This window comes from Dipodomys merriami, unplaced genomic scaffold (genome assembly GCF_024711535.1).
Source record: "Dipodomys merriami isolate MVZ:Mamm:240054 unplaced genomic scaffold, mDipMer1.0.p SCAF_420, whole genome shotgun sequence".
NCBI classification, from domain to species: domain Eukaryota; kingdom Metazoa; phylum Chordata; class Mammalia; order Rodentia; family Heteromyidae; genus Dipodomys; species Dipodomys merriami.
This window is the reverse complement of record NW_027205827.1, coordinates 426,557-442,073: the sequence shown is the minus strand read 5'-3', so window position 1 is coordinate 442,073 and position 15,517 is coordinate 426,557. Positions and strand designations below refer to the sequence as shown.

General features: G+C 44.7%; 1 protein-coding gene across 4 annotated transcripts in view; it reads right to left on the bottom strand.

Moving 5' to 3' along the window:
* The window catches only part of LOC138807547 (F-box only protein 10), a 48,543-nt gene extending 33,495 nt beyond the window's left edge, over positions 1-15,048 (bottom strand). For 2 of the 4 annotated variants that reach the window (XM_069993304.1, XM_069993307.1), the window contains exon 1: positions 14,980-15,047. The gene's annotated coding sequence lies outside the window, so the exon portion shown is untranslated. Of the gene's footprint in view, positions 1-13,228; positions 13,299-14,979 lie in introns of those variants that run through there. The other 2 variants (XM_069993306.1, XM_069993305.1) reach the window with 2 other exon arrangements.
* Between the last annotated feature and the right edge of the window lie 469 nt (positions 15,049-15,517).

The window sequence follows — 15,517 nt, the reverse complement described above, 5'->3', positions numbered from 1 at the left end:
GCTCCCAGCTATGTGGCTCCTCCTCACATTCCCACTGCAGGAGCCACATGACTTCAGCTACCTGGTGGTCTCCAATCTCCTGGGACAGGCAGACACCTGAGGTGGGGAGCTCCATAAGACTTGGTTGCTTCCTAGCTCTATGACAGGTAGCAAGTCCTTTTACCTTGGTGAGCTGACTTCCTGGCCTCTGAACTCAGGCTAACAATGGCTCCTGCTAGGGAGTTCTCTAAAGGAAAAAACAAAACAAAAAGGCCAGGCACTGGTGCTCACACCTGTAATCCTAACTACTCAGGAGGTAAGATCTGAGGATCGAGGTTCAAGGCCAGCCTGAGCAGGAAAGTCTGTGAGACTCTTATCTCCAATAAACTACTCAGAAAACTGGAAGTGGCACTGTGGCTCAAGTAGTAGATTGCTAGCCTTGAGCTGAAGAGCACAGGGACAGCACCAAGGCCCAGAGTTCAAGCCCCACGACTGACCAAAAAAAAAAAAAGGTCATATATTCAATAAGTATTTGTCACTTACTATGTGCCAGGTACTGTTCCAAGTTCTGAAAAGCAGTAAACAAGAATAAGTCCAACCTTCAGTTGGACAAATGGGATTGCATTAAACTGCAGGGCTTCTGCATAGCAAAGGACATAGCAAGCAAGATAAATAGAAAGCCCACAGATTGGGAGAAGACCTCCACTAGCCATAAAACAGACAAGGGCCTCATATCTAAAATATACTTAGAAGTCAAAAAATTAAATCACCCAAAAACAAATCCTCAAAGAAACAACCACCCCATTAGTTAATGGGCTAATGACTTTCAAGAGAGACTTCTCTGAAGAGGAAATAAGAATGGCCAATAGACACATGAAGAAATACTCAACTTCTCTGGCCATAAAAGAAATGCAAATCAAAACAACATTGAGATTCTACCTCACCCCAGTTAGAGTGGCTACAATCAAGAAATCTAATAATAACAGATGCTGGCGGAGATGTGGCCAAAAAGGAAACACTACAACACTGTTGGTGGGAGTGTAAACTTGTTCAACTACTCTGGAAAGCAGTATGGAGGTTCCTCAAAAGACTAAACAGAGCTTCCCTAGGACCCAGCAATCCCACTTTTGGGCATTTACTCAAAGGACCAGAAACAAGGCTACACTAAAGCTACCAGCACAACTATGTTTACTGCAGCATTATTCACCATAACTACTATGATATGGATCCAACCCAGATGCCCCTCAGTAGATGAATGAATCAAGAAGATGTAATATATATATATATATAATGTTATATATAATATATTAATATATAGTATATAATATATATATACATATATATATACACACACACACATACACACACACATACAATGGAATTCTATGCTTCCATCAGAAAGAATGACACTGCTCCATTTGTAAGGAAATGGAAGGACCTGGAAAAAATCGTATTAAGTGAAGTAAGCCAGACCCAAAGAAACACAGCTCCCATGGTTTTCTTCATTTGTAATAATTAGTATACATCTAGGATAATCTTAGCAGATGAGCAGAATAACTCAACAAAATATGTACATATGACCATATAAGATGATGCTAAGCGAAATGAACTCCAAGGCATGGACACAAGAGGTTTTTCTTTATTGTTGTTGTTGTGTTTTTTTTAAGGTGGGATAATTTTTTCTTTATTGTGAAAATACCATACAGAGGGGTTACAATTACATGGGCAAGGTAATGAGTACATTTCTTATCAAGCATTGTTGCCTCCTCCTTTGTTTCCCCTTTCCATCCCTTCCTATCTCCCCCGCCCCCCGTTGTTGTATTTGATGTACTACATGGTTCATTTTTTCTTTTGTGTTCCCCCCTCCTTATGGTTTATCCCCTGTTGTGACAGCATTTGATTTTGGTACCCTGGGTATTGTTTATATGTTTACCTGAATTAGGGAAGGGAAGGGGAACAAAAAAATGGTGAGACAAAAGACAAAGGGGGAACCAATGCAACAGTGATACTCACAAGACAATATGTTGGAAGTGATCTGTGCAAATTGGAAGGGGAGGGAAAGTGGGAGAAAAATGAGGGAGGGGGTAACGAATTCCACAAGAAATGTACTTACTACCTTACTTATGTAACTGTAACCCCTATGTACATCACCTTGATAATAAAATTTAAAGTTAAATTAAAAAAAGAATAAGTCCACCCTTTATAGAGACAGACAACAATTAAAGATGAATGTAAGTGCTATGAAGAAAATGGAATCAGGCTAAAGGGTATGTGCACACACATATCTGGGTATCTTAGGGATTATCTATCTATGGAAGGTCTCTGGGGAAGTGACATTTGAACACGGACTGGAAAGATCTACCCAGTCGTGGCAAATCACTAGTGAAAAAAGAAAATAGTCTGCCAGTCCAACATCCAAAGAGCATGCGCTGGGAAAGGACTCATAAAGGAGTAAGTGGGAGTGACCATCCTTGGAACCCTTTTGGAACTGTCCACATGGAAAGCACTGATACAAACATTCCTGGCACTGCCTACCATCCACTGCCTCTGAGGAAGGTGGTCCCTCTGAGCTTTGAATATTCCTGAAGAGCCTGCTGCTGGGAGCTGGGCTGTCAAAGGTCAGCAGGGGAAACCCTTGGTATTACTAGTACTCAGAGAGGACTCTATGGACACAGATTTGAGAGTTGTTTGCTGTAGGGCATAACAGGAAGCTCTTTCTTTGCTCTTCCATAAAATCACTAGTAGCATCTTCTTACCTCAGAAATGCTTTTGTGAAGGTAGATTTTCTTTTTTCCTGTGTGTGCTAGTCCTGGAGCTTGAAGTCAGGGCCTGGGCACTGTGTCTGAGCTTCTTTAGCTCAAGGCTAGCATTCTATCACTTGAGCCACAGCTCTACTTCTGGCTTTTTGGTAGTTAATTCAAGATAAGAGTCTCACAAATTTTCCTGCATAGGCTGGCTTCAAACCATGATCCTCATATCTCAGTCTCCTGAATAGCTAGGATTACAGGTATGAGCCACCAGCGCCTTCTGTGTAATGACTTTGTGAGGTAAGTAAAGAGGACAAAAGGAAAACAAGTTACACTGCTGGGATGAACCATGTAACAGCAAAATAGTAGACACAGATCAGAGCAGTCAGCTGACACCATGCCTGAACACCTACTACCAGGAACCTTAAACATGTCCTTTGCCCTCTATATACTGTCTGTCTCCCCTGAGTTACATGTAAATTTAGAAGAAGAAATACAGTACCACTGTTTTGTGTTATACTTGCCCCATAGTAGGTGTTCATCCCTGAGTGAATGGATCATTGTGAATGGTACACTGTGAGTGACTGGTACACTGACATCACTGGGATTAGTCAAATCATTAGCTGTCTATTCCCTATGGCCACATAGAACCTGTGGAATAGGAAAGTAAATAAACTCAAGTCTATAAGCAATACTTGCTATGTAAAAGACCATTTTGGGAATCAGATAATGACAGAACCTGATCACAAGTCTAGTAGGAGACAAAGATAGATCTACAAAACAAAGACAAAATCAAACATACAAACCAACTCCCCATCCCTCCAAACCAAACCAAACCAAATAACAACAACAACCCCCAATAACAAAATCAAATAAAACAGTCCAAGGGGGAAAAGTACTTAGTGTCTTAAAAGAAGGACAGCCCATATAAAGAATTAAAATGCTAGCCAGGCTAACTACTCAGGAGGATGAGGTCTGAGGATCGCAGTTCAAAGTCAGCCTGGTCAAGAAACTCTGTGAGATTCTCATCTCCAAAAACCACTAGAAAACCGGAAGTGGCACTGTGGCTCAAGTGGTAGAGCGCTTGCCTTGAGCTGAAGAGCGCAGGGACAGTGCCCAGGCCCAGAGTTCAAGCCCCACAACCAACCAAAAAAAGAATTAAAATGTTCCAGGCAATGGCACATACCTATAGTCATAGCTACTTGGAAGACAGAGGTGAGAGGATTGTGGCCTGAGGCCAGCTGGGGCAAAACTTAGCAAGAACCTAGCTCAAAAACAAACTGAAAATAGTGGTTCATATTTGTAATCCTAGTTACTTAGGAGTGGAAGGCAGGAGGATTGAGGTCTGAAGCTGGCCTGGGAAAAAAGACAAAACACAATTTGAAAAACAAAATAAGTAAAAGCACTAAAAGCATGGTGAATGGTAGAGAAACTGCCCAGCAGTCAATCCCCAGTTCAATCCCAGTACCAAGTACAAGAGAGTTCAAGGACAGTCTGAGTGACCATAGCAAGATGCTGTGGAAGGAAGGAAGGAAGGAAGGAGGGAGGGAGGGAGGGAGGGAGGGAGGAAGGAACAAAGGGAGGAAGGGAGGTAGGGAGGGAGGGAAGGGAGGGAGGGAGGGAGGAAGGGAGGGAGGGAGGGAAGGGAAGGGAGGGAAGGGAGGGAAGGGAGGGAAGGGAAGGGAGGGAAGGGAGGGAAGGGAGGGAAGGAAGGGAAGGGAGGGAAGGAAGAAAGAGAGAGAAAGAGAAATGGGGAAGGAGGGAGGGAGGGAGGGAAGGAAGGAAGGAAGGAAAAATGTGACTTGCAGCTAGGGAAATCATTCAATTATAGAACAGAAGGCAAGGAAAAAAGGAAAGCAGGCACATTTACTGGGCACTAAATTTAAGACACTTTTCTACTAACTAGACATTATATTGAAAATGAACTATACAACTTGCAGGTGGGGATAGGAGGGAAAAACTGGGAGAACAGGCCAAAAAGAAATGTATTCTTTACCTGACTTATATAACTGTAACTGTACTATACCCCTTTATAATAACAATTTAAAATTTTAAAAATCAAAGAAGATATCTTTCTGTATCACTTCACTTCATTTTCTCAATATGTCTTCAAAAGAGCTTCCCAGGTACTCAAAACTCCGTAGAAACACAAAATCCTTGGCACTACCCTACACCTACTGGAGCAGGAGTGCCATTTTAACAAGATCACCAGGGAACTTGTTTGTACCCTAAGTGTTGAGAGGCAATGACTAAAAGCCGTCTTGTCTTTTATTTTACTGGTGAAGGCAATAAGCCTGAGAGGGCTTAAGTGACAAGGGACTTACCCCAAGTCACTGTGCTGGAGAAAAGAGTAGAGCCACTGAAGCTAGACCTGGCCCCAAGGACTGACTTTTCACCACTAAGCTTCATGGGCAAATGGGCATCTAAGCCTGATTCTAAGATGTGGGTAGGACTGTGACATTCAGGGAAAGGAGGGAAATAAAGAGGCAGAGGAGCCGATGTTAGCAAAACCCTGGAAAGGGGGAGTCCAGGGGGGTTTAGAACACTGGCTGCAACTCTAGGAGTCTGTGAGGGTATGAGAAAGGGCAGTTGGTTCACAAAGGCACCCTAAGCCAAGAATAGAGTTACTAGTTAATTTGGTGGGCAGTAGAAGTTGCTACTGGTCACTGTAGAAAGGGTTCTCCACTTCATGCTAAAATGTCTCAGATCAGAAGAACTGAGCTTCACAATCTAGCTTGGTATATGCTTCTCCTTCCCCCATTCATCTTCAAGGTGAGTCACTAACTCTTGTTTTAATGGCCAAAGGCTAGATAGTAAAAAAAAAAAAAAAAAAAAAAAGGTATTTGCTTCCTACCTAGAGGCTCTTAGCATCAACACAGCTGGTTTTGCAAAACTAAGCAGCAGCTTAGTTTTTCATTAAGCAGCAGTTTAGTTTTTCATTAAAAGGGGTTAGGGGGATCTACAGCAGCTCAGAACCCAATTTAGTACCAACAGAGAAAAAAAAAAGATTTTTCCCAACATAGTGTAATTAATTAAGTATAAACTTTATTGATGGAGTGACCGTAATAGGCTAATGATTGAAATCTTCAAACCAAAGTAGATATATCTATTCTACAGATTTTAGTTTAAAACTATTCTGAATTCCTAGAAAGTAAAATATGACCACAAAGAGCCCTGCACCCACACCCACACCTTCACCTATCCATATCCACATCCTGTAGAAAACAAGACAAATGCAAAACTGAAGATGACAGAGTTCTCAGTTGGGCTTTTCTCCATTTCTCCAAACCTCAGCTCTTCCTAAGTCTGAGAAACAACCAGCTGTTTCTTATTTTCAGCTTTGAAACTGGACACCGTAAGACCAAACAATGTATACTGATGGGAGCCCAGTGCTTTCAAGCCATAAGCACACTCTCTGCCTCTTTGAAGGAAATCTTGTTTACTGAGACTCATCTGGCAGGAAGTACAGAGCAGGGACTCCTAATCACTGACCTTTAGGCCTGATTCTCAAACAAATAGGCCACCTTGACCAGGCAGGGAAGGCCACTATAAGGGCATGCTATATGCAGGTGACTCTGTATATGCCGCCTCAATGAGCACTAAAAACAACCCAGAATATTGTGGAAGTCACATCTGCAGAGCCTAGCCTCTATACTTGCTTCCTCAGTTTCTACTGGTTAGTTAGCAGCACAGCTGGGGTTCCTAACCCAGTCTGAGTCCAAACCCGTCTGCCTCCCAGTTCACTTCTTGGAATACTGGGTTCCCACTTCCTAGCCTGACCATCACACACACACACACACACACACACACACACACACACACACACACACACACACACACACACACACACACACACACACACACACACACACACACACACACACACACCTATCTGTATGCATACACACTCATAGATCATGAAAAGAATGAGGTCAGTCCAACAATTATTATGCACTAGAGTACCACACAATGTTGGAGTTGGACTGACAAGAAATCATGGCCCCAAAATTTACAACCTTAGGTGAGAAGCTAGGAAAATCCAAGTACCTCAACTGGCAAGTGGATTGTCACCACCTAGTATAGCAAAGAGAACCTCGATCGATGGATTTCCCAAGTTCTTGCCTCCTACCCAGCCACTAATTGCTTCTAGTCACTCTCTTTAATCATTCTCAGCTCAGGCTGAGAAATCCACACATGGTAATTGCTTACTTTACTGGTGACATTACACACTGAATGGAGTCTGACTGTCTCTGCCTGTGCTTCCTCATCTATAAAAATGAGGGTAATGCTACCTCAGGGGAGTTGTTAGAAGTAAAGGAGAGAAAGGCAGGGAAACAGTTAACAAGGAGCCTGACACATAGTAAACCCACAGTAAAGGGTGATGGATTCCCTCTTTTTTTACCTGCCAACCTTCCCCCCCTCCTCTCTCTTTTGTTGGTTGTAGGGCCTGAACTCTGGGCCTGGGCGCTGTCCCTCAGCTCTTCAGCTCAAGGCTAGCACTCTACCACTTGAGCCACAGCGCCACTTCTGGCTTTTTCTGCTTATGTGGTACTGAGGAATAGAACCTAGGGCCTCATGAATGCAAGGCAAGCACTCTACCACTGAGCCACCTTCCCAGCCCCTGTACTATTTTTTTTTTTTTTTTTTTGTCGGTCGTGGGGCTTGAACTCTGGGCCTTGGTGCTGTCCCTCAGCTCTTCAGCTCAAGGCGAGCACTCTACCACTTGAGCTACAGCGCCACTTCCGGTTTTCTGGTGGTTTATTGGAGATAGGAGTCTCACGGTCTTTCCTGCCCGGGCTGGCTTTGAACCGCGATCCTCAGATCTCAGCCTCCTGAGTAGCTAGGATTACAGGCGTGAGCCACCAGCGCCCGGCTGCCCCTGTACTATTCTTCCCTTTCCCTAGATCCTTTTTCTCTTGCTCTGCATCACATTTTGAACAAACCCTTTCTGCGCGCTACAACAATAATGAATTGTTTTAATCAGTTAAGACTTTTAATTGGGAAGAAGGAATAAAAGGGTGATGAGGAGGTGATCACTGCCCACCTTCCTGGCCCACAAATGCATGGCACACCCCTAGGTTAAATAGTAGGTGTTGAGAATTTTCTTTTCTTTTTTTTTTTTTGGTGCCAGTCCTGGAGCTTGAACTCAGGGTTTGCACACTGTCCCTGAGCTTCTTTTTGCTCAAGGCTAACACTTACACTACTTGACCCAAAGCTCCACTTCTAGCTTTTTTGATAGTTAATTGGAAATATCAGTCACACAGATGGGCTGGCTTTGAACCAAGATCCTCAGATCTTAGCCTCCTGAGTAGCTAGGATTATAGGGGTGAGCCACTGGTTTCCAGCCTGTTGAGTATTCTTTACTGTAATGGAGCCAACGAGATCTGCAACTCCTAACCATCCAATTACACACAGAATACAAAATCTGGTTATTCAGAATAGGATGACTAGAAAGCACTGACAGCAACAGAAATTTACCCAGGTGGACACTACCCTCAAGTTTGGAACATCTGTTCTATTTGCAAGTGCAAATAAGGGAGGGCTTAATACCACATATATGTGGTCTGCTAAGGATGATAGGATCTTATGGAAATCAGGGGTAGGACCCAAGTCAAGCTGAGTCTTCCAGAATCAGAATGGAAGTCTGGATCCACAGCACCCCTAAGGCCCTTAGCAGCTAGAGTCTATGGGTCTTCAGTCATTTTATGTCTGGGCCACCCTGCGCAGACCTGCTCCACTCTCCTCTTGCCTGAACTGTACTCTATTTTTTTCCAGTGCTAGTCTTCAAACTAAGGGCCTTTAGACATGCTAGGCAATTGCTCTATTAATAAGCTGTACTCCTAGTCCTTGCCCCTGAGCTTCTTTGTTCAAGGCTAGCACTTTTACCACTTGAGCACAACACCATTTCCAACTTTTTCTGAGTAGTTTATTGGAGATAAGGGTCTTATGGACTTTCCTGCCCAAGGCTGGTTTTGAACCTCAATCCTCTGATCTCAGCCTCCTGTGAAGCTAGCATTACAGATGTGAGCCACAAGTGCCCATCCCGTTGGCATTTTTGAGACATGGTCTCGTGAGAGAGTTCTGGTTGGTCTTGAATTCATGAATTTCCTGTCTCCTTCCTACACTCCCTTCCTTCCTTCCTTCCTTCCTTCCTTCCTTCCTTCCTTCCTTCCTTCCTTCCCTCCTTCCTTCCTTCCTTCCCTTCCATCCTTCCTTCCTTGCCTTCCATCCTTCCTTTCCTTCCTCCCTCTCTCTTTTGTGCTACTCTTGGGGCTTGAAGCTTTTTGCTCAAGACTGACTCTACTACTTGAGCCACACCTCCACTTCCAGTTGTTTTGCTAGTTAACTTAAGAATCTCTTGGGGGCTGGGAAGGTGGCTCAGTGATAGAATGCTTGCCTTGCATGCATGAGGGCCTGGGTTGGACTCGACATAAGCACCACATAAGTAGAAAAAGCTGGAAGTGGTGCTGTGGCTCAAGTGGTAGAACACTAGCCTTGAGCTGAAGAGCTGAGGCACAGCGCCCAGGCCCAGAGTTCAGGCCTCACGACCAGCACCCCCCCCCCAAAAAAAAAAAAAAAAGAATCTCTTGGGTTTGTCTGCTTGGGCTGGGTTTATAACTTTGAGCCTTAGGTTTCAGCTTCCTGAATAGCCAGGGTTACAGTGTGAGCCAATACTGCCCATCTTGGAGCAAGATTTTATGGGCAAAACCATGGATGCCTTTACATGAACAGGAGCTATGATGTAGAAGTATGTCCCAGAAAAAGTTATGGGAACAGCAAGCATTGGGGCTGACATAATGACAACCCAACACCAGACTTCCCTTGCCTCTACTGCTATAGACAACCAAGGTGTCCTTGACTGACAAAGGGCATGCCAACGTATAAACATATGTATATGAATGTTTCAAAAGGTATACTGGGGGGCTGGGAAGGTGGCTCAGTGGTAGAGCTCTTGCCTTGCATGCATGAGGCCCTGGATTCGATTCTTCAGCACCACATAAGCAAGAAGAAAAAAGCCGGAAGTGGCCCTGTGGCTCAAGTGGTAGAGCTGAGGGACAGCGCCCAGGCCCAGAGTTCAGGACCCATGACTGGACCCCCCCCCCAAAAAATGTATATATATATATATATATATATATATATATATATATATATATATATATATATATATATACTGGGGAGAACAATTCTGATGTTCCTCTCAAATTTTCTTCACTGGCTAGTACATCCACCTCCCAGATACAAATATTAGTTGACAACTAACATCTATCCCTTCCCCAGAAAACTGCTACCCACCTGAGTCTGTCCCTCTTTCCTGTCTCCTCATCTGCGAATTTCTTTCCATGTCAAGTCCTGAAGTGTTCTAAAACATTGCCATTTAAGAGAGTGAGACAGAGTGGGGCTGAAGATGTAGTCCAGTGGCTGTATACCACTTTGCACTTCCCAAGCACTGCAAAAAAAGCCCAACCCTAACAAATAGGCAAAAAAAGACTGAAACCAGTAGTGTATAAAAGAGGCTATCTAATCAACTAATAAAAAAAGTCCAGTCATCCATGGCTCAGGCCTAAAAATCCTTGCTATCCTAATCCTCAGGAGGCTGAGATCTGAGGATCATGTTTCAAAGCCAGCCCAGGGAGGAAAGTCTATGAGACTCTTATCTACAATTAACTCCCCCCCCCAAAAAAAAAAAGCTGGAAGTGGTACTATGGCTCAAAACAGTAGAGCACTAGCCTTGAGGATAAAAGCTCAGAGACAGTACCCAAGCCTTGAGGACTGGCCAACAAAAAAAGTGTTTAACCTCAGTAGTAACCAAGGAAAGAAAATTAAAGCCACAGGAGAGATATCATGACATATTCACAAGAACAGTTAAAATTGAAGCTGACAGCTGGGTGTTGGTGGGCTATAATCCTAGCTACTCAGAAGGCTGAGATCTGAGGCTCATGGTTTAAAGCCTGTACAGACATACTTAAGATTCGTCACCAATAAATCAACAAAAAGCTGGAAGTGGAGTTGTAGCTCAAGTAGTAGAGCACCAATCATGAAGGAAAAAACTGAACAAGAGAGCAAAGACATGAGTGCAATCCACACACACACACACACACACACACACACACATACAATATAAATAAATAATACAAACTAACAAAATCAATTATTTGCAAGTGAGTTTGAATACTGCTGGGAGGAAATAATTTAGCACAATAACCAAAATAACTGTCTGGTATATCTATAAATTTATAGTTACCTACTCATACTATCATTGTTAGCAATGAACATGAGGATATTATAGGAATACATGTCAGAAACAACAGAATGAGTAAAAGAAGTAAAACACAAACTGTGATCAGTATGATTCTATATGTATAAAGTCACACTAGCAGAACTCTAAACTATACTTTCTGGATGCAAATCCAGGAAGAGCAGAGATGATTATCTCAAAAGTCAAGACAGTGGTTTCTCAGGAAAAAAAAGGTTATGATTTAGATAAAGTATTGCATAGACATTGGCAAACTTCCATTTCTTTTTCGTGTGTGTGTGTGTGTGTGTGTGTGTGTGTGTGTGTGTGTGTGTGTGTGTGTGTGTGTGTGTGTGTGTGTGTGTGTGTGTGTGTGTGTGTGTGTGTGTGTGTGTGTGTGTATTGAGGGCTTAGGCACTGTTCTTTACCTTTATTTGCTCAAGACTAGCATTCTACCCCTTAAACCATTTCTAGCTTTTTGGTGGCTACTTGGAGATAAGTCTCAGATTTTCCTGCCTGGCTGGCATCCTCCTGAGTAGTTAGGATTGAATTAGTTTTTGTGTTGTTTTGCTTTGGGTGTGTGTGTGTGTGTGTGTGTGTGTGTGTGTGTGTGTGTGTGTGTGTGTGTGTGTGTGTGTGTGTGTGTGTGTGTGTGTGTGTGTGTGTGTGTGTGTGTGTGTGTGTGTGTGTGTGTGTGTGTGTGTGTGTGTGTGTGTGTGTGTGTGTGTGTGATTAGTTTTTGTGTTGTTTTGCTTTGGTGTGTGTGTGTGTGTGTGTGTGTGTGTGTGTGAACTGGGAAGCTAAGGGAACCCCTCACCCACTCTCCGGTGATAGCACCAATTTACCAAAGGGACAAGCTTAGAAAAATATATTGAACTCTCAAACCCTAAAAAAAAGTGGAAACAGTCAAATGTCTTGAGTACTCTAAGGTGACCCCAGGACAGTAGGGGAAACCAATCCAGAAACAGGCTCAAAAAAAGGCTCAGCATGCAGTACTTTGGGTAGCGTGGCCAAGCATGTGAGCAGAAGCTTAGAAAAGCTCTAACACGGGAGTCCAAGCAAGGGATCATGCTGGCAGGGACCACACACATTCTTGGACAGTGTAGGACAGCTCTTTAGCAATGAAACCATGTAGCTATGTCAGAAATAATGATGTGGATGCACTGTATTGTTCTTTCCTCTCCATAATGAGGGTATAACTGACACCACTGGACTGTCTACACCCCCAGAGGGTTTAGAATTCTTACCACACAGGGCATTAGAGGGCTTGGGAGATTCATTGGGGTGGGGGTGGGGATAAATGTGACTGCATTAGAACCTGACTTGTGAAGTAAGACATAGAAGTTAAACATCTAGCCTGGTGCTGGTGGCTCACACCTGTAATCTTAGGTATTCAGAAGGTATTCAGAGGATCACGGTTCAAAGCCAGCCCGGGCAGGAATGTCTGTGAGACTCCAATAAACCACTAGAAAACCAGAAGTGGCGCTATGGCTCAAATGGTAGAGCACTTGCCTTGAGCTGAAGAGCTAAGCAACAGACCCACGCCCAGAGTTTAAGCCCCACAACCGACCAAAAAAAGAAAAAAGTTAACCATCTAACTGAATTAGACAAAAATCTTAACCAAATGCTGCTCTATCCTTTTATATATCCAGTATTTCAGATGAGTGGGAAAATAATAAATCACTAAATTAACAGAGGGTAACGAAGGAAATCAGCAGGCATTTCAATCCAAGCCCACGAGCGACTTAAGAGGTTCATTCATTAAAGCAAACTGAAAGAACAGAACAGTTGAGTCTGATTGGGGTATCTTATATGTATGCATGGAAATGACTCTAAAACTCCCTTGTACAACTAATATATGTTAATAACAAAAACCTTTTTAAAAATGCTGTTGTACCATCTATGATTTCTCTGTGACAGGACCATCAAAGAAATATATTTCTCTCACACATCCTTTGAAAAGCAGACAATGTCTTTGTTGCCCAGGCTACTACCATTCCTGCCTCTGAGATCATTTGCTGACACGATTGCTTATACCTTTCCATAGGCCCACCGATCTGCCCCTTGTGTGCAGTAATACCCTGTCTCATGTCCCCCAAGGACTGGGCGGTCCCTCAGGCCAAGGTCTCTATGTTTGTATATTCTCACTCCTCTAGGCCCTGTCACCAATGCATGTTTATTGAAGCAAAAAGTGGAAGGAAGGAATGAAAAAGGAAAAGGAAAATGTGTCTGCTCAAGAGCTGGGAAAGAACAGGAAACACACCATTACCAGAAAGCAGAATCCCTTGGACTGGTTGGTGACTGCCTTGCATTGCTTAATAAGCTACTTGTGCTATCGTGAAAATACAATTCCCCTGATAACCATGGAAACCAGCATGAAGACTTTAGGCTGGGAACTCTCTTTTTAGAAACCTAAAAAAAAAATAAAAATAAAAAAGATAAGAGGCCTGAAATCAGAAAGACAAAGGAATCCAAGTGTTCTAGGCCAGAAGGAAATCCTTTCCTAAAAACTCTGACAAAACAATATTTTATTCCAGTCTCTTAAAATCTTACTAGACTTTCCCAAAGCTGGAGAAAACTATGAGGGATCATGAAATAATTCAGGCCTCTAGTGTCCTTTGGTCTCTTGGGGCCAGCTGCTATGAGGCAAGCTCACTGGGAGCTGGAACTTATTGTTATTATAAAACATACTGAGAACTAGCAGAGGAAATATATTTCCATATGATTTTATATAACTCCAAACTAGCATAGGTAGCTATGGAAACAACAAGAGACCATTGTCTTGTTCACATCTCTACACCCAGCCCTTAGTGGGTGTAAAATCCATAATGGACAGTCTTCAAATACTTGTTGAATAAATGTAGAATTGAGGAATGAAGTTAGATCAAAGAGAAAGCATGGTGCCTGGCCAACATTCTGTTGGGTCCTGAGAAAAATCCAAGTCCTGTTCTCATTCTAGGTCCAGTTTCTCTATTTGCAGGAGACAGCTGGGCTACATGGTTTCCTAGTCATGACAGTCAATCACTGTGATGTGCTTTTTACGGTGGCAGCACATGCCTGGCAGGTTTCTTTCCCCTCCCAGGGAATCTGATACCCATCTGCTCAAGTAAATTAATGTTCCCATCCTGCCTGGCTGATTTGGTGGGAACAACAGGTTCACATGCCAATGTAAAACAGCAGGCACAGGGGCAGGGGCCCAGAGCCGGAAAAGGGGGTTTTAGGATCATATACACAGTAACTGAATATGATATTCTACTAAAAATCCCTCTCCTGGAGCCCTCCATAGCTTACTATTTTAATAATACTTATATAAATAGCACTATCTATGGGGCCTTCTAGGCCCGCACTGGGCTAAACCATTTACACTTAATCCTCACAGGAATCTATGAGCGAAGTACTATTATTATCTACTTTTAAGAGGCCAGGAATGGATGTGGCTCAAGGTCACATGGTTAGTAAGTGGTAGAACTGCAACTTGAATCCAGGGCTGACTGTTTGAGGAGTGCTAGCTCTTCAAGTGGTTTTCCTATCTTCCCTGAACAAGGCAGGGGAGATGTTCCTTTTTCAATGATAGAGAGACCAAATCTCCAAGAGGGTAACACAAAATACAGAAGACCCAGACTTATTCTTGCATCCTAGGTGACGGCTCTGCCCAGCCCCAGTTTGATTCTTTCTCTTGCACTTTTGACACACTCATGAGCCTGGAGATGGAGGTACCTGCGGAGGTACCTGCTGGGGCCAAGCGGCCAAGCGGTTTAACAAGCACGGAGGTGAGGCACAGCTCTTCCTGGGAGGAGGGCGGCTCCAGGTGGCGCGGGCTGCCTCGGGCATCCCTTCATGGTTTCACTAGGCCCTGGGTCTCCAGTGCCCGATCACGTGCACAAGCTCGGCCCAGCCAGGGCAGCACCCCGCCGTCCATCGGGAGAAGCACCCAGGGAAGCAGCGCCGGCCCCCGTCCTCCCCCTGCTCTGGATGGGGCATCCCGAGCATGAGCATGCAGTTGGCGCCAGCGCCTCTTACCTCGGAGGGAGCCTTGGGGCCGCGGTGCCCTGGAAGCCGCCCCCGCCGACGCCGGAGCCGCCGGAGCCGCCGCGCAGCTCGAGGACTGCGGCGCGCGTCCAGGAGCGGGCGGGCGCCGGGCGGAGGAGCGGGCGGACCTGCGCGCCGAGCCCCGCCCGGGGACAGCTGCCGGCTGCTCCCACGGGCTCCGCGGTCACGTGACGCGGGGGAGCGGCGGGGGGAGCTGGTGCCGGGAGGCTCCAGACCACCCCGGCCCAGAGCAGTCTGCAGGCAGCGAGGGCCCACGAGGGGAGCCGGCGGACGGGGCTCAGGCTCGGACCGTGGGGCCTCGGAAGGGGCAGAAATAGAATCTGTGGGCGGAAACTGCCGGGAGGTGCGCAAAGGGGTCAGCGCGAAGATTCTCGGACCAGTTACCTAACAGCGTGCGGCGCCGCCTCAGGAAGTGCACGCCGGGCAGGGGCCACGCACTGAAGGCGCGGGTGACCCGCCAGGGAGCACGTATTCCCCTCAGTTGTATGTGCAGCACGTGGCACAATGC